This window comes from Heloderma suspectum, chromosome 1 (assembly GCF_057233095.1).
Source record: "Heloderma suspectum isolate Gila_16-S chromosome 1, 16-S_ref, whole genome shotgun sequence".
NCBI classification, from domain to species: Eukaryota; Metazoa; Chordata; class Lepidosauria; order Squamata; family Helodermatidae; genus Heloderma; species Heloderma suspectum.
The window spans coordinates 85284197-85303037 of record NC_139458.1 but is presented as its reverse complement, the minus strand read 5'-3'; the positions used below and the strand labels follow the sequence as shown (position 1 = coordinate 85303037).

General features: G+C 45.3%; 1 protein-coding gene and 1 long non-coding RNA gene across 10 annotated transcripts in view; one reads left to right on the top strand and one right to left on the bottom strand.

Annotated features, from left to right (window-relative positions):
• TSPAN18 (tetraspanin 18) overlaps positions 1-18841 on the top strand; it is a 414388-nt gene that overhangs the window by 146075 nt on the left and 249472 nt on the right. For 5 of the 9 annotated variants that reach the window (XM_084850701.1, XM_084850730.1, XM_084850720.1 and 2 more), the window contains exon 1: positions 16824-17062. The gene's annotated coding sequence lies outside the window, so the exon portion shown is untranslated. Of the gene's footprint in view, positions 1-7977; positions 8010-16529; positions 16680-16823; positions 17063-18841 lie in introns of those variants that run through there. The other 4 variants (XM_084850778.1, XM_084850759.1, XM_084850711.1 and 1 more) reach the window with 3 other exon arrangements.
• Positions 139-17481, bottom strand: LOC146357549 (uncharacterized). The gene is made up of 3 exons (XR_014790322.1): positions 17336-17481; positions 3718-3782; positions 139-2071 (listed from the first exon to the last, which is right to left on the bottom strand). It is a non-coding gene; the product is annotated as an uncharacterized LOC146357549 (long non-coding RNA).

Genomic DNA, 18841 nt, shown 5'->3' with positions numbered 1-18841 from the left:
TAGAGTCTTGCAGAAGAGGTCTAACATCCATAAATGAGACAACTAGTCTCTTGGGCCAGTGCTCAGACAGAGTTCCAGCTCCAGTGCTGGACAGGTCCTGCTTTTGGTATTGTTGATTATTCCGAGTTCCTGCATAGCCACCTTGAACTCAAGAACATTTATTAAATAAATAAATAGCTCAGCTGTGTTACACCAAGGGCACAGACAGCCCTGCTGGAAATACTTTCAGGGCCCGCTCAGAAACTGCCAACTGAAAGTTCTCAAACTCTGTTTTGGAGGATCATGAAGACTGCACAGCAATCCGTCGTAGTTGTGCTATGTATTATTTGTCCAGACAGCAGTAAGTAGTTTTCTATCCTTGCCATTCTGTACAGAAAAACTAGCTAATGGATATACACTCAGCTTTAAAACTGCATTATACACTTCTTTGGGAGTAAGTCCCATTCAGTTTAATGGGACATACTTCTGAGTATGCATGTATAGAATTGTGCTTTAAGTATCCTTAAATATTCTGAAAGCACTAGGGGAATGCACCAATTCCTATACAGCCCTGCCCAGAAGTTATTTTTCTGCAACAGTTAATTTGAATGAGCATAGCAGATGGCAACCTCTTCTTTGAATGGACTTCCATGGTTGCCTTTCCATAAGCCCTACCTCTTTGCAGTCTCTGTGACTTGTCACTATGGATTGGACTACATCACAAGAGATGGAGATAGCCCTTTCCCCAATCATGAAGAGTTTAGCAGTAATATAGGCAGCTCTTTCTCTTCTATGAATTTTACCTTATGTCTGTGTAGATGACACATGGACTGGCTAGGGCCACTCCAGGATAAGTCAATGCCATTTTAGACGCATTGAAATGCTTTGAAGAAAGGAATCTGGGAACATGCATGTTTTTTAAAGCATTGCTTGCTTGGTAAGTCCATCCTAACCAAGTGGCAAAGAAAGGAAGCTGTAGCCATAATCCTTTGTTTTTCCTAAGTTTCATGCTATGTTTTTCTGCTTCTCTATAATAAAATTAACTGGGTCAGGCTGTAATATAATTATTTAGGGAAAATTCAGAACACAGCAGCTCCTATTAAAGACAGCCACAAGGAAGTCAAAGAATATGCTCCTAACTGAAGGAAAATCTATTATTCTTTTTTAGCTTGGTCTGTATGAGTTGCAGACTGCTCCCTAGGCTTCAGAAAACTTCATGGTCAAGACATGATGATCTGGTGGATGGGAAAGAGGCTGTTTTTCTTTCTGCTTTGACTGGGCCAATGTCTGCGTGAACATGAGCAGACTAAAAAACAAAGGTTATTTTATTGTGTGTTATTCTTTTTTATTCTTAGATGGTTTTTGTTGTTGTGAGCCATCTTGTGTCTGCTTTGCAGAGAAAGGTGGGACTTAAATTATGTTATAAAGGGTTGGATCCAATACTGTCATTCTGCTGATGGAAGTAATTCTGTCAGCAGAACCAGGAGGGGAGTGATTCCCCCTCTTCTCACCTCCAAGGCACCCTCAAAATCTGCTCTAGACTGCTGGTAAATTCTCTAGAGCAGATATTCAGGCAGTACAGAGGTCTGCAGGGCAAGGAGAGAAGTCCCACTCTGCTAGCAGATTTCCACTACTGCGATGTTGGATTTAACCCAAATAAATAAATATATTGGCTTCTTATTATCTTCATGGTACTTCATAAATAGTACTTCAGAAAATTCTAAGAATTATTTGGTATGCCACTTCTGTAATACTACATTGTTTCCTTTTCTTAAGTTTCAAATGCTTTGTTTTTGTTTCTGGGGCATCTATACTTCAAAAGGAAGGAAATGGAAAAGTAAGGGCAAAGTTATTTTGTGAAAATTTAGGAATACGTGTTTCTTTCTTTACTGCGGAATTTGTTGATATTATTTAATGTTTTCAATGTCCAGTCAGTCTTCAAAGGTTGTTGCTGTTGCAGAATTGAATTCATAACCAGAGTCCATTCCTGAAATAATACTAGTTTAACAGTGATTCTGTGCATTATGCCGAGACTGGAGAAACACCACTGCTGCGCCGATGGAAAAGCCACCTTATCCAATGCATGCTCAGCCTGGGAGGAGAAGGGAAAAACATGTGGGACATTGTTTAAAAAATAGTGTACAGATGTCAGACATGCTCACAGTGTCTCAAACCCTAGCCCTGCCAAGGGAGCCAGTCTTTTTTAAAAACAACCACCACCACCACCCTATATTGAAGAAAACTGAGGACCAGACTGAGGGTACAAACCACAAAGTACACCTGAAGAATAGCTATTTTCCACTGTTTTGTCCATGCTTATGGTTAATGTAAGCATGCGCAAAACAGCATTAGGAAGAAATGAATGTGAAAATTGTGTGAGAGAAAATACACATGCAAGGCTGTGAGCTTTTTAAGTCTCAGATTCTCTTCAAGTGATACTGGTGAAGCAGAGCAAGGGGAAGGTTTAATTATAAATGCAATAGAATCAAGTTTTAACAGCCTCCCTGCAACTTGTACATCATGCACACTTCATTCTGATTTCCCACAGTGTCTGATCTCTCTGCCAGGATCAGGATAAACTGTGTAGATTACTAATCAGCACAGCTACAGACAGAGCTGTTGGCACTTTGAAAATTAGGTCACTTAAGTGTTGCTTTAATATCGGTTTAGACTCCCAATTTAAAGCACTTGCATTTGAAATGTCGGACTCAATTTTTAAGGAGGCTTATATATGTGTTTGATTTGGCTCCATGAACATTTTATGGCATACATGTATGTAACGTTAACAAATGTGATTCCCAAAGACCACAGATTGGTCCTGGGTCTCACAACATCTTTCTGGAAAAAGAGAAGCATTTAGGTTCCAACAAACAGCACCCTGGGCAATTCTTTCTGCCCATCTGCCTAGGCACTGAACTGTATTAAGCACAAGTGTAGGAAAAGTAACTAAAGCCAAGCAAGTTTCTGCTGTCGGGTCACTTGACATTTATTCCTTTAGAAAACACATGAGTGAAAATAAGAGACAGAAATATAAAGAGGAGAAAGGAATCTAAGGCTATGGGAGAAGTTGGGAGAAGAGAAAAACACAGTAATGGGAAAGAAGGCAGAAGGGGAAAATAAGGAGTCAGAAGGGGGGCAGTAATGGAACATATCGAAGATGTGGCAAAATCCATCCCCAAGTTTACTACCATAAATCAGTAGGTACATGTATCAACAGATTTACTCATAGTAGTGTTTCCTGGGGAGGAGGGGCAAATTAGATGGGGAGCAGTTATTCATGTAATCAGAATATCATATAACAAGTAAGGAATGCAACAGTAGTAGAAATGGGAACACAATGTATTTGCATTATTTCAAATTATGGTAATTAAGAGAAGGACACTTGAACTATTTGTGTTGTGAAAGATCTCTCTCCCCTCTCATTTGTTAGTTAAATAAATAAGTAAATAAATGTACAACCATTTGAAAAGAAATAGATGGTAAAATATAAGATCAATTGAGTCCTTGAAGAGAAGTGACCATTTTCTGTACATCCTGCTCTGTGCAGAGCTGTATGTGACCAATTGCCCCTGTAGCCCCTATCTCTGTTATTTCACTTTATCTTCTAAAGAGCAGTTTTGCTTTCAAGGAGTACGAAACATTGGATATCTCTATCTTCTAGCAACCACAAGACGCCCTCATTTGGGTGCATCCTCTGGAATGGCTGGACATAACAGTGCGCAATTGCTGAGTACATACCTTGCTTGAGGAGTTCCTTTCCTCTAGAATCAGAATAGGCAGTCAGGAGGCAATATGCAGTGGCTCTGCAGAGAACAGAATGAGCATCCAAGGTAAGGTAGAGGAATAGATAGGTGTATGTGTATGGGATGAAGACTAAGGTGAGGATTAAGGGCCCAGAGTCCCATTTCAGTAGTGGTGTGGCAACCATCTTCCAACAGACACATTTGCGAAACCAAGGGGAAAGAGTGCCACCGGGGCAACGTGCAGGATGATCCTCCTAAATTGCAAGCTAACAGTCTCAGCAACAATTGCAGAAGTGGCTCTGATGAAATCTAATAGTTCAAAATATTTGCTGAAGACGAACAGCCTGAGCGTGGAGTAGGAATTGGGGACAGTGCTACAGTTAAATTCCAAGCATGATATCCTAGGATTAAGGCTTGGAACAGCTGTAGAATTCAGGGGCTGGTCACAAGGTTATTACACCTGGCTGTAAGCGAGGACTTAAATACAAGAAGTTGACTTCACATTTTTACCTGTGAACTTGACAGGCTTCAGGATTTGGGGGGACCTTGGACAGAGCACCATCAGTTGGTCTGCTTAAACTAGAAGAGGTGGGGTGTGCCTCTGACCTGCTTGAGTGATCCATGCACAGTCAGAATGGCCATGCTGTTGGAATGGTGACGATTTGATGGTCTTGGGGCCCAGCAAATGCTCAGCCTCACTGCTCTATGGAACCAGGCCTGCGTGGTTATATGTTTTGTCAGTAGCTTCTGCAGTGAGTTGCACAGAAGCCATTTGACAAGTGCTGCATCACAACTGCTTTGCTTCTACTCAGGGTCATTGTATATGCTGTTCTCCATTTTCCTTACTTGTAGTGGAGTCTGGAGGCCAGGTGTCACTTAGATCTTTTTTTTTTTAAAACAATTAAAGATATGGAGGGGGCAAGGCTATTGTCCTGTTGTATTGTCTCTTCCCTTAGGGCAGGGGTGGGCAACTTGAGACTCTCCAGATGTTGTCTGACTGCAACTCCCATCATCCCTTACCATGGATTATGCTGGCTAGGGCTGATGGCAGTCCAACAACACCTGGAGGGCCACAAGTTCCCCCTCTGCCTTACGGTCTTTCCTTTTAGGGTTTCCAAGGCCAATCAGTCTCTTTCTCTGAGAACTTACCTGTCCACTGTGATCTACATCTGAGGCCTTCCTCCAAGTGCTTCCTCCAAAGGTGGTTTGGAGGATGGCAACAAGAGTGGGAGCCTTCTCAGTGATGGCCCTCCAATTGTGGAATGCTGTCCCCAGTGAGGTCCACCTGGTGCCAACATTGTCATTTTTTCAGCACCAGGTTGAGACTTTCCTCTACTTCCAGGCATTTCATGGAATATGTTGGGCTTTTTTAATGTTAGTTGTTTTATTGGGTCCTGGTATTTTACTGTTAATTGTTTACAGCTGTTTTAAACTGTTTCAAATTTTTGGATGTTAAAGGTTTTATATTATATATTATCATGTTGTATTTTATGGTCTTAATTATTGTGAACCACCCAGAAAGCTTTGGGTATTGGGTGGTATAGAAATATAATGAATGAATGAGAATATCTCCATCTCAGAACTGGGCTCCATGCACCAAAAACATTATAGCCATTGGTTAAGTGAAGATCTAATAACCTTCAAGGATGATGCCTTTCTTGCTCTCGAAAGAATGATCTCATAACTGCTTAATTATGTTGTAGCTATTATCTTGGTTTAAGCTGCATGCCAAACCTAGACAATTTGGCAAGGAGAATGCCATGTATCCATGCAAAACTAATTTGGGCCTATCTGATGGAGTAACAACCACCATTTCTGTAATTGTGGAAATACATCCCTTGGGGTTGTCATATTTGCTGCCAGCTTGCGGCATATTGCTCGGCAGGTTTTTAGACTGTTAAGCCTGCATCAGACACTGCAGCACATGGAGTTTCTGTCTTCTTGAAGCAGAAGCCAAAATGTTGCTACATTTGTACTCTGAATCCACCACATTAAGGACAGGAAACAGACTCTCAGTCTGCAAATGGGTTGGTGGAAAGTTGGTGGTTATTTATATTTATTCAAAAGTTATTTTGGAAGGGTGACAGAAGGGAGTGGGAATAAAGAAAAATGACTTCTGGAAAATACCAAAGATACCGTTAGCATATTTTGTGTGGCTGCTGGACCACACAACACCTCTGAGGGACACTGAGTAAAATGGGAAGTTGGACTGGGATTACAAAGCATCTGCCTTGCAAGGAATAGCACAGAAATGCCAGGCATTAACATTTTGTGCTAAGGACCCAAATGGGGAACTAGCTATATAAAATGTGAACTCCTGAATTCAGTTTGCTACAAGAATGAGGTGTTCATTCACATGAGTCTCACGCTATATATCTTTATCCTGAAAATATAGGATCATTATCTTGATTTTATATGAAACTGTAATCAGGGGAAAGTAAAATATGATGAACTGTGCTCAGTACAAATGCATTGAATGTTACTTTCTTTGGTTGTGCTGTTGCTATTTTAGTCAGTATTTTGTTTTGGGAAGAAATGTTTAAAATTGTATCTATTGTGCACTGGAAAACAGCCTCATCCCACATCCCAGCAATTTCATAAACATCCATAATGCATGCTAAGCACGAATACTGCCTTATCCATAACTCTCCCCCCAGCCCCGCCAGTGCAAAGAGCTACTCTCAAACTTGCCTTCATGGAATTCTGTTGAATCCTGAGGTGTGAAAGAAATTACCACTTTTACACACCCAGTCTTTTTTTATATCCACACTTCCAGAAAAACCTTTGATGAGCAACTTAGTGTGAGCAGAGAGTTACTGCAGCGTCGAGCTGCAGCATTCTCACTCCCTAAACTAGGAGTATTGAACCTCAGGCCTGTGGACCAAATGTGGCCCACTTGGGATCTCTATCTGGCCCTCTAGCATTCCCCAGAGAGCCACCCCCTTCCCCCCAACTGTCTATCATTTGGTGGTTTCCCAGCTCTTGCCCATTTTTTCCCCATTCTAAAAGGTTTAAATGCCTCTCCTAAGGCTTAGTTACTAGCAATAAGTGATTTGAGCTAAAATATGCTGGTCTTTTTGGTATTTTGGCCTTGCCCTTTTTGCTATTGGCCCTGCACCTTTTGCCTTTACCCTCCTCAACATTGGAATGCAGCCCCCGAGAGCTTCTCCAAAACTGGGTTTGGTCCTCAGGCTGAAATGGGTTTGACGCCCCTCCCCTAAAGAGTGCTGTTTCCAAGCTTTGGGGAGCCTCCTTCTTTGACTGCATATCCCTCCTTCTCACCACCATTGTTGAACAATGCATTCATAAACCACTCCCCTCTGTGTCCAATCATATAATCACCCAGAGACAATGAGGCATGCAGAGGTTACTGCTCCTTCTCCTTGCTTCTCTCACCGCAGGGCCAGGAGACTCCAGAGAGTGGCAGGGGTCCCCCTACTGGTGTGTGGACCTTGGCAGGTGGCCAACAATACCTATCCCTAATGCTGTCTCTGTATCTAAGCTTCTCTGGACATTCAAAAATCACCCTTCCTCCCAGGTGACCCTTCCTCCCAGGTGATCCCATTCTCATTGCTTTTCATCCCCTCCCTGTAAAACATCTAAATTGGTATTCAGGGTTACATAAAGATAGAATGTGGAACTCATCCAGCAGAACCCGTCAGAAGAGAGATCTTGCATTGTAATGTACACTGCATTGTAATGTATGTCCGTGAGTGTTCTTGTGCAAGAAGTGAACACTGCCTGATTTCACCAATGTGGCACACTTTGGAGGTCTGGGCCAGCTTTGAGTTTTAGGATGTTGCATGCCATCAACATAGGCAGTGATGGCAGAGGAAAATAAAAATAAGTTTGATGAGAAAAAAATGCTGAAACTTTTCTTTAAAAACCTGGCTAGCGCTATATGGTCACAATGATCCCTTCTGGCCTTAAAATTGCTGTCAGCGACAGCAATTTGCAATCATTGACTGATCTGCAATGTGTAGCTCTGTTCCCATCACCTTTGGGTTTTTTTCCTCCCACACTGCTTGGCATGGTGATTGATAATACACACAGATTTTTATGGGAAGGCAAACATTATTGCACATTCCTGTAAGTGGAGTACTAAATAATACACTCCACGGCAGAGGGGATCTGGAAACTCTAAGTTTTGCTTATTAGTCAATGTATGAAAGCTTCACATGGGTGGGTGGGGGTGTTATATGATAAATGAGCTTGGGCTAATATTCTTTTTTGCCCTCCCGCCTCTCCATTTCAGTTGCATCTGGATGCCAGATTGAATTTGCACAGGTAAGAAGAGTGTGGAGTTGCACTGAACATGCCTGTCAACTGTCCCTAATTCGAACCTAAATTTTAAGCTGCCCTCTGGCCCTCATTATTCTTTCAGTCTCTGATTCTCACCATGTGCTCTGGTTCTTGTGGCTTTCCCTGCAATTGTGACTAATGCAGATGATGTTGCCTGCAAAACTAGCACTGAAAGGTCCTTTGCCCTGCTTGGGTGCTTTTCTTGCTTGGGTCATTACAGAACATGAAGTTCTTCTGATGAACAAGCCTGCCCATTGAACAAAAACCCACAGCTCCCCATTAAGTACATCTTAATTTCGTTATAGGAAGATGCACACCCACAAATGTCCTTATTACATGGCTGTATAGCCCTGACTTTCATGACCTAGCTGTTGGAAGTGATTCAGGAGGGAATCCCCACAGTCCCAGGAGCTGACTTGTGGAGGACGGGAAAAAGGAGCACATACACCAGGGAGACATTGCTTCTTCCATCTTCTCATCCAACAGTGAGGACCAGACCTATTTTTCCAAACTCAGTCTGTGCTTACCAAATTGGAGAAGCTATGGCAGTTGATGTTGGTTCAGCAGCAATCTCAAAAATGGGTTCAGAGGATATCTGCTAAATTAACTAGTTTCAGAAATCAATTCACAGCACAATCCAATGCATGTTTGTTGAGAATAAAGTCACTCCGTGTTCAGTGGGGCTTATTCCCCATCAGATATGCAGTGTGAGCTTGCCCATCACTAATGGTGCTGGGTGGAAGATCGGAAAAGCTGGGGAAGAATAGATGTGCTGAGTTTGGAAGGAGGAAATTTGGTCTAGAAGCTTCTCCCACCCAAATGCCACCTGTAAAAAGGTCATTCCATTACATCACATCATTTCTAAGGGGGCAAAGCTTTTCATGAACATCCTAATAGCAATTATTATCTCAATTTGAAGTGCAATAAGTGTGGAATAAGTGTGGGAAACAAACAGAACGAACTTGAACTATTAATACAGGAGGGAATTACGACTTGATAGGTATAACTGAGACTTGGTGGAATGACTCTCATGACTGGAATACAGCAATTGAAGGATATAACTTGTTCAAAAAGAACAGGAGGAACAGAAAGGGAGGTGGGGTTGCACTGTATGTGAAAAATACATATCTCTGCACAGAAATACAGGAGGAGGAGCTTGGTAGCCCCATGGAGAGCATCTGGATCAAAATAAATGGAGCAAAGAATAAAAGGAACCTGGTAGTTGGAGTCTTCTACCGGCCACCCAATCAAGGAGAAGATGAGGATGAAACTTTTGAAAAGCAAATAGCCAATGTTTTAAGGAAGCATGATGTAGTAGTAATGGGGGACTTCAATTTCCCCGATATTTGTTGGGAGACAAATCTGCAAAACATGGCCCCTCCAGGAAATTCCTGACTTGTGTGGCGGATAACTTCTTCCTACAGAAAGTAGAGGAAGGAACTAGAGGATCGGCTATGCTTGACTTGATCCTAACCAACAGAGATGACTTAGTGGATAAAGTAGCAGTTACAGGAACTCTGGGGGAAAACAGCCATGTTGTACTTGAGTTCTTGGTTCTAAGGGAAGCAAAAGCCGAGTGTAGTCAAACGCGTACCCTGGATTTTAGGAAAGCTGATTTTAATAAACTCAGAACAATGATCAGGAAGGTCCCATGGCAAGCGACGCTAACGAGAAAAGGAGTCCAAGAAGGGTGGGAATTTTTAATTTTTAAAAAAGGAAATTCTCAAGGCACAATTACAAACAATTCCAACAAGAAGAAAGGTGGAAGACAACAGAAGAAGCCAATGTGGCTCACAAAAAGCTTAGAAATTACTGGAAAACAAAAAAGGACACATATAGGAAGTGGAAAGAAGGCCAAGTAACAAAGGAAGAGTACAGGCAGGTAGCACAGAATTGCAGGGATGGCATCAGGAAGGCTAAAGCTGAGAATGAGCTGAAGTTAGCGAGGGATGCTAAAAACAACAAAAAGGCTTTCTTCAGCTACGTGCATAGTAAAAGGCAGAGGAAATAAATGGTTGTTCAGCTATTAAATAAGGATGGCAAAATGATAACAGATGACAAAGAAAAGGCAGAGGTGCTCAATTCCTACTTCAGTTCAGTCTTCTCGCAAAAGAGGGTCTATGACCCCCCTGGCAAAGGCGAAGTACAGGCTGAAGGGGCAGGATTGCAGCTTGAGATCGATAGGCATATGGTCAAGGAACACCTAATGACTTTGAATGAGTTCAAATCTCCAGGGCCAGATGAACGGCATCCTAGAGTAATAAAGGAACTGGCAGAAGAACTCTCAGAACTGCTGTCTATTCTCTTTGAGAAATCATGGAGGACAGGGGAAGTGCCAGATGACTGGAGGAGGGTAACGTTATCCCTATCTTCAAAAAGGGTAAAAAGGAGGAACCTGGGAACTACAGACCAGTCAGTCTGACATCAATCCCTGGAAAATTTCTGGAGCAGATGATAAAACAATCCATCTGGAAGCATCTTGAAATCAATGCAGTGATTACTCGAAGCCAACATGGATTTGTCAAAAACAAGTCCTGCCAGACGAATCTGATCTCATTTTTTGATCAAGTACCCTCCCTTGTGGACCGTGGGAATGCTGTAGACATCATATACCTCGACTTCAGCAAAGCTTTCGACAAAGTGCCCCATGATATCCTGATGAGCAAACTAGCTCAAAGTGGGCTAGATGAAACAACGATCCGGTGGATCCACAGTTGGCTACAGAATCGGACTCAAAGAGTGCTTATCAATGGGACCTTCTCAAACTAGGGAGAAGTAACGAATGGGGTACCGCAAGGCTCAGTCCTGGGCCCAGTGCTCTTCAACATTTTTATTATGACTTGGAGGAGGAGGTGCAGGGAATGCTGATCAAATGTGCAGATGACACAGAATTGGGCGGGATAGCTAAATACTTTGGAAGACAGAAACAAAATTCAAAGTGATCTGGATAGACTGGAGCGCTGGGCGGAAAACAACAGAATGACATTTAATAGGGCTAAATGCCAAGTTCTGCACCTAGGAAAAAGAAACCAAATGCACAGTTACAAGATGGGGGATACGTGGCTCAACAACACTACAAGCGAGAAGGATCTTGGAATTCTTGTCGATCACAAGCTGAATATGAGCCAACAATGTGATGTGGCTGCAAAAAAGGCCAGTGCTATTTTGGGCTGATGATGCTGTTAAAGTGCTGCATTCAATATGCCAACAAATCTGGAACACTCAACAGTGGCCACAAGACTGGAAAAGGTCAGTTTACATTCCAATTCCAAAGAAGGGCAACGCCAAAGAGTGTTCAAACTACCGCACAATTGCGCTCATTTCACATGCCAGCAAGGTGATGCTCAAAATCCTACAAGCTAGGCTTCAGCAGTATGCGAACCGAGAACTACCGGAAGTACGAGCTGGGTTTCGAAGAGGCAGAGGAACTAGAGATCAAATCTCCAACATTCGCTGCATCATGGAGAAAGCAAGAGAATTCCAGAAAAACGTCTATTTCTGCTTCATTGACTACGCTAAAGCCTTTGATTGTGTGGATCACAACAAACTGTGGCAAATTCTTAAAGTGATGGGAGTACCAGACCACCTTACCTGTCTCCTGAGAAACCTGTACGAGGGTCAAGAAGCAACAGTAAGAACCAGAAATGGAACAACCGATTGGTTCAAAATTGGGAAAGGAGTACGACAAGGCTGCATATTGTCACCCTGCTTATTTAACTTATATGCAGAGTACCTCATGAGAAATGCCGGGTTGGATGAATCAGAGGTCGGAATTAAGATTGCTGGGAGAATTATCAACAACCTCCGATATGCAGACGATACCACCCTAATGGCAGAAAGCGAAGAGAATCTCAAGAGCCTCTTGTTGAGGGTGAAAGAGGAGAGTGCAAAAGCTGGTTTGAAACTCAACATTAAAAAAACTAAGATCATGTCATCTGGCCCTATCACTTCCTGGCATATAGAAGGGGAAGAAACGGAAGCAGTGACAGATTTTACTTTCTTGGGCTCCAAGATCACCGCAGACGGTGACTGTAGCCATGAAATTAAAAGACGCTTGCTCCTTGGGAGGAAAGCTATGGCCAACCTAGACAGCATAGTAAGATGCAGAGACATCACCTTGCCGACAAAGGTCCGTCTAATCAAAGCTATGGTTTTCCCAGTAGTAATGTATGGCTGTGAGAGCTGGACTATAAGGAAGGCTGAGCGCCGAAGAATTGATGCTTTCGAACTGTGGTGCTGGAGAAGACTCTTACGAGTCCCCTGGACTGCAAGGAGGTCAAATCAGTCCATCCTAAAGGAAATCAACCCTGAGTGCTCATTGGAAGGACAGATAATGAAGCTGAAGCTCCAATATTTTGGCCACCTAATGCGAAGAGAAAACTCCCTGGAAAAGACCCTGATGCTGGGAAAGACTGAAGGCAAAAGGAGAAGGGGACGGCAGAGGATGAGATGGCTAGATAGCATCACGGATGCAATGAATATGAACTTGAGCACGCTCCGGGAGAGAGCGCAGGACAGGAAGGCCTGGCGTGCTATGGTCCATGGGGTCACGAAGAGTCGGACACGACTGAACGACTGAACAACAACAATTTTGGGCTGCATTAATAGAAGCATCGCTTCCAAATCCTGGGAAGTACTAGTTCCCCTCTACTCAGCACTGGTTAGGCCTCATCTGGAGTACTGTGTCCAGTTCTGGGCACTGCACTTTAAGAAGGATGCAGACAAACTGGAGAGGGTTCAGAGGAGGGCAACAAAGATGATCAGGGAACTAGAAACAAAGCCCTATGAAGAGAGACTGAAGGAACTGGGCATGTTTTGCCTTGAGAAGAGAAGACGACTGAGGGGAGATAGGATAGCGCTCTTCAAGTACTTGAAAGGTTGTCTCAGAGAGGAAGGCCAGGATCTCTTCTTGATCATCCCAGAGTGCAGGACACGGAATAATGGGCTCAAGTTACAGGAAGCCAGATTCTGGCTGAACATCAGGAAAACTTCCTGACTGTTAGAGCAATATGACTATGGAACCAATGACCTAGGGAGGTGGTGGGCTGTCCCACACTGGAGGCGTTCAAGACGAGGCTGGACAATCATCTGTCAGGGATGCTCTGACTTGGATTCCTGTATTGAGCAGGGGGTTGGACTCGTTGGACTTGTAGGCCCCTTCCAACCCTACTATTCTATGATTCTATGAACATCAATTACTTGTCTAAGGGGGCAACCCGAACTCGGAAGTGACCGACTATCCAATGCAGGGCAGGCGGAGCACTGAGGGGATCCCCTCCTCCACGCTCCGGCCACCCTGCCTTTGTGGCTAGATGACTGATTTCATGTCTAGCCAGGGCGCCTTGGAGCCAGGGGAGGATGGATGGTGCATAGGAAGCATCAAAATGGTGCTTCTGCCATCCCCTCCCCTCCCCACCCCTACGAACACCCCCTTTTTGGCTAATCCATGCTGCTCTTACAGGCGCGGAGCTGGGGGCAAGGGGCAGGGTGTCGGTTTTCTGGGAACCAACCTTGGAGTGCTGTCTCCGAGCTTGGTTCCCAGAAAATGAAAAATCCTATGGCCATCTAGATGCTGTCTCATGGCCATAGGATTGCACCCTAAGCCAGCTATTTAAATATCAAAGTAGACATGCATAGAATTGAGCTGTACTTTGTTTGGTGGGAAAATAGGCCAAATTGGTAAGAACTGCAGCTTCTCCAAAATGGATTTTGACCCTGAATTGAAAAAGGCTTGTCACCTTGGTTTAAGGCAATCAAACGACTTCCATGCTGCATACCTTTATTAGTGACTTCATCAGCTCCCATGAAATACTCCCAGTCTTGTGGAATAGCAAACCAAGAACCCTGGAAGTTGCAGATGTGATATCGCTTTACTGCAGGGGCAGGGAAAGTGTGGCCCTCCAGATGTTCTTAGACTACAACTCCCATCACCCCCACCATTGGCTTTATGCTGTCTAGGGCTGATGGGAGTTGCAATCTATCATCATCTGGAGGGCTACAAGTTTCCCACTCCTGCTTTACAGCCTAGGGATGTGTTTAGTAAACTTTTGATAGCTGACCCCTCCCATATAACTGGAAGCAAACATTACTTTTATATCCTGCATTTCCACTTACTGCCATTTGTTTTTGCTGCAGCAGTCTAACATAGCTGCCCTCTGGAATAAGAAATGTCCATTCACTTTTTCTGTGGTGCTTGTGTCTTTTAGAAGTCAAGTTACTTTCTTGAGATGCCCAAAATGGGAGAAAAAGGGGGGCTAGGTAGGATGGTTTAAGGAGAAAAGGATGGTTTCAAAGAGGGAGAAAAAAGAAATGGGTTTGTTAGGCCAGATTCAATCATCCCCACCTGAAAAGAAGTGAGATAGTATCCCGCTTGGAGTGCTGTCTTCATGAGAACAGGGGCTTCTCTGAGAAACCTTCATGAAGGAAAAGGAGATGTCTTCTTTGATGCCTCTTGGGCTGGCACTGTAAAGTTCATCCACAATAATCTGCAAGGTTCTATAGGTCTGTGTATTGTCTCCCAGTGTTTATTAATAAGAATATAAGAAGAGCCCTGTTGGCTCAGGTAACTGACGCACCTAATCCGACATCCTTTCCCACAGTGCCCAACCAGGAAATGAGGGAAATAGCTTCCTCCCACTATTGTTCCCCAGCAATTGGTATTCAGAGACATACTGCCTCTGATACTTGAGGTAATATATAGACATCCTGTGGCTCAGCCAGGTTTGAAGGGGCCCTCGGCAAGGGGCCCTCTCGAGGCTCCCCTACCCTGCATGCTGCCTTGGCTGCCCCACTGCTGCTGTGCCACCTTATCCTCCCATGCTCCGCCGCCCTATCTCCTTCCATGCTGGTCACTCTGCTCTTCTTCCTGTCCCCTGTCTCCCGCTTAGCAGGCAGCAGTTGGAGGTGGCCCTGAATTTAGTTAGACGGGTGTACTGTGCAGCAAAGTGCCTCCTGCTGAGGCTCCAGCCATGTCCACTGCCTTTGTTTGCGAGGCAAATGAAGATGGCAGCCGTGGCTGGAGTAGCAGACCTGCTCAGCTAAATGTTAAAAAAGAAAAAGCATGTTGTGTGGTGACAAGTGTCAGACCCAGTATGTGGCCGCCCATGCTAGGTGCTTCCAGCACCAGAGGCGGTATGCCCATGTACAGCACTTGCTGGGGAACATGGGCGGGAGCATGCTGTTGCACTCATGGTTTCCTGGTTGACAGCTGGTTAGCCACAGTGTGAACAGAATGCTGGACTAGATGGACCCTTGGTCTGATCCAGCAGGGCTCTTCTTATGTTCTTATGACCTTGTGCCTGTTTCCTGTCACCACTGTCCCCCCCCCCATCATTGGCCACCATTGCCTCCTCTGGCAGTTGTTTGAAGCATCCCCCAGGCTATGGGGGCCCTGGACTTGAGACCCAAAGTCCAATTCTAACAGAGCCACTGTGGCCATCATGACTAGAAGCTATTGATAGCCCTATCCTCCACTAATGTGTCTAACTAGATGGAGCTTGGTCTGATCCAGCAGAGCTCTTCTTATGTTCAAACTCCCTTTAAAGTTGGTGGCCATCACTACAGAGCCAGTGTGGTGTAGTGGCTAGAGTGCTGGACTGGGAGACAGGAGATCCGGGTTCTACTCCCCACTTGCCCATGGAAGCTCACTCGATGACTTTGGGCCAGTCCCAGACTCTCAGCCCAACCTACCTCACACGGTTGTTGTTGTGAGGATAAAATGGAGAGGAGGAGGATCATGTATGCTGCCTTGAGTTCCTTGAGGAGGAAACAGGCAAGATAGAAATAAAATAAATAAATAATACATCTTGTGGTAACGAGGTCCATAATTTAACTAGGCACTGTGCCGGGAAGTATCTGTCCTAAATCTCCCACCATTCAGTTTCATGGGCAGTGGTGTAGTGGAGCCAGGGCTCACAGGGACGCAGCGCCGGCACTTTTTGATTAGCAGGGACGCTGATGTCATCTGCCACCTCCTTCAGGCTTCCCTGTTCCCTCTGAGCTTAGCCGCAGCCCTCACAGGAGCTGGGGGTGAGTGTGGTGGAGGAAATGAACTTTCCCAGCAATGATAAACTGGGAAAGTCCCAGCTCCCTGTTGTAATGCAAAGTATTTTGGGGTGATTTGGTCTTGAATTACGACCCATTTTGCTTAACAAAAGACCTGCTCCTGGAGATGAAAACTACTAGAATGGGTTTATTGATATGGCCTGCCTGAATTTTGGGGTGCTCCTTGGTGGCGCGGCTATGAGGACTATCATGGTGACCACCTGCACTTCAAAATTTACCACTACACTATTGTTCATGGGATGAACCTCAGTTCTAGTGTGAGGGAGAAGAACACACCTGGTGTGACCCGAAGGAGAAGGATGTTCAGGCCCACATTCCTCCTTTCCACCGCTCTTTACCACAACATTTATCTTCAGAAGGAGAGCTAAAACTTTTCCGAGTGAGGGCGGGAGACAGTCGAAGGAAACAAGCAGGAAAAGGCAGAAACTTGCAAACCTCTCCGGCAGGTCATGGGGTGGGGAAGCAACTGGTTGCCTGGAGAGGGAGGCGGGAAAGACAGAAAACAGAGGAGGGCCGAAGGCATTCCAGAAAACAAGGACAGGCGTTGAGATACCACCAGGCAGGAACAGGACCCGTCTCCTGCTCCGCGCAGTGAGTGAATGCGGGGAACAATGCGACAATGGCCGGGAGGGGAGGGGAGGGGAGTGGGGGAGGGGGCACGGCGGGGAGGTGGAGCTGTGGCTGCAGCTGGCGAGTCCAGCGCTCCCGAGCTGCTGGGCGAAGGGGATCCTCCGCACACGCAGCTAGGGAGCGCCGAGCGGCTGCAACGGAGCTCGAGCTCCTTCCTCGCGTCAGCGCGAGGAGCTCCTGGCTGCAGCTTGGGCGCCACAGGCGGCGGCGGCTGGTGCCGCCTCCGCCGGCCTTTGGGCTCCTTGGAAAGTTACCTCAGCTGCTTTGGGAAAGAAGCTGCAGTTGCCTGCGGGAGGAGGAGGAGGAGGAGGAGCGGGGCCGGGCTGCCTCCCGTTGCTGCGAGGGTAAGACCGGGCTGCCGCTTGGGCGCGCTTTCCTCGCCTTGGGCACTTTCGCCCTCCCGCGCCGGGACTTCTTTCAGCCGCGGCTCTCCCGGCCAAAAGCTCCCCTTTGGTGCCGCTTTTACCTCAGCTGCTGCCCCTTCAAGCAGCCCCCTCTTCTCCGGCACACACTCTGGGGGTCTCATGTGCCCCCTCCGGGTCGAACACTCCACTTAGGGGATGAAGCCCCCTCTTAAATTCCCCCCCCCCCGGAGTTCGAATAGCTTTAATGCTTACCCGAAACTTTGGGGCGCTGCCGACCCGCCCCGCGTTGCCCATTGGGGTTTTCCTGCGCCTGGGATTTTGTCCCTTTCCAAGTTCTCCAAGCTAGGACGCTGCTTCTCCATTAAGCATCCTTCTCCTCCACACACACACACACACACACACACCGCTTTTCCCTCTCTCCCCGCCTGTTCCACAGCATTCTGGGCATGTCAGTAGAGAGGTACCATCATGTGTCAGAGTCCTGGTTCTTAGGCTTTTGATACCCTGTCAACATTGGGGTGCTTCCTCCCAACTTCTGCCACCCTTTGCTACCCCCGCTTGGTTAGTTTTTCTCTGAGCTCTCCCTCTCTCCACCAAGTGTCCTGCGTTGTGGCTGGCTGCCCTTTGCTCGTATTTAAAGTCTCATTTTGTAGGATGCAGTTCATTTCCCACAAAACTTCTTCAGGGGTGAAGTTTGGTGCTGTTTCCTCTAAAGTCCTGCTTCTTCCCTTCACACTGCTGCCATCAGTGTTTCCTTCTGTCACCTATGTCCGTCGTGAGGGCACCTGATCTGCCTTAACTCATTCTGCTTTTCTTTTATATAAGCCAGGCAAAGGTAATAGCGAAATCCGCATTTCCAATCCGTGTTATTATTTTTTTAAGAAGGGGTCAAATGAGTCCAAGCGAAATTGGTAGTGTGGGTTCTATCCCCCCACCCCATCAGAATTGGTGGGATATTTACAATCAGTGCTAGTCAGGAGACAGATGAGAAGTGTACTACTGCCAGTTCACCAGAAAGGAGTGGTGTGTGTGTGTGGTGGTGATGGTTGTTCAACAGAGTGCTCTATTCCATTGTCTTTTGCATAGGAGGGGAGCTTTCTTGGACTTTCCTTGAATTGCTGGAGCATGCAGGGTTCCTTCCCTCCTTCCTCAACCAAGCCTGACATATGTGCTTTCCTTATAGTTGCCACTTAGTTCCTTGTCTTGGAGTTTGATAATAACAGAAAAAGATGTATTTGGAGGTTTTGGATCATCCAAGCCAAACCAAACTTGCAGCTGGTCATAAAACATTTTCTTGATACTACAGTCTCAGTGGGTGATCTCCTGTGCTGCTACACAACATGGAGCCAAATTCCTACCCGCGCTGAATGCTGAACGTAGTCTGTTGTCTTATCTTCAAAGATCAGTTTAGTGGGTTGCTGCCTTTAATCGTCTTGCTTTGTAGTGCTTTATACTGCTTGGTTAGTTTGCCACTAACAGCAGGGGAAGTAACTGAATATATTGTTTTCTGATAGAGTTATTAGGAGGACTTGGAACATTTTGTTATAAGTATCTTGCTCTTAGTTCTGGGCACACTGTAACTTGGAAAGTTTCTAATGATCCAGGTGATAGAATTGTCAAGATTTCAGATACAAGTCACGTATCAAATGTATAATTTAATATTTGCTAATGTGCAAGAAATACCTCTAATAATAATTCAGGAATATCTCCTTTCTGTTCTGCGCAGATCTAGTAACAAAACCATTGTTTCAGCCAAGT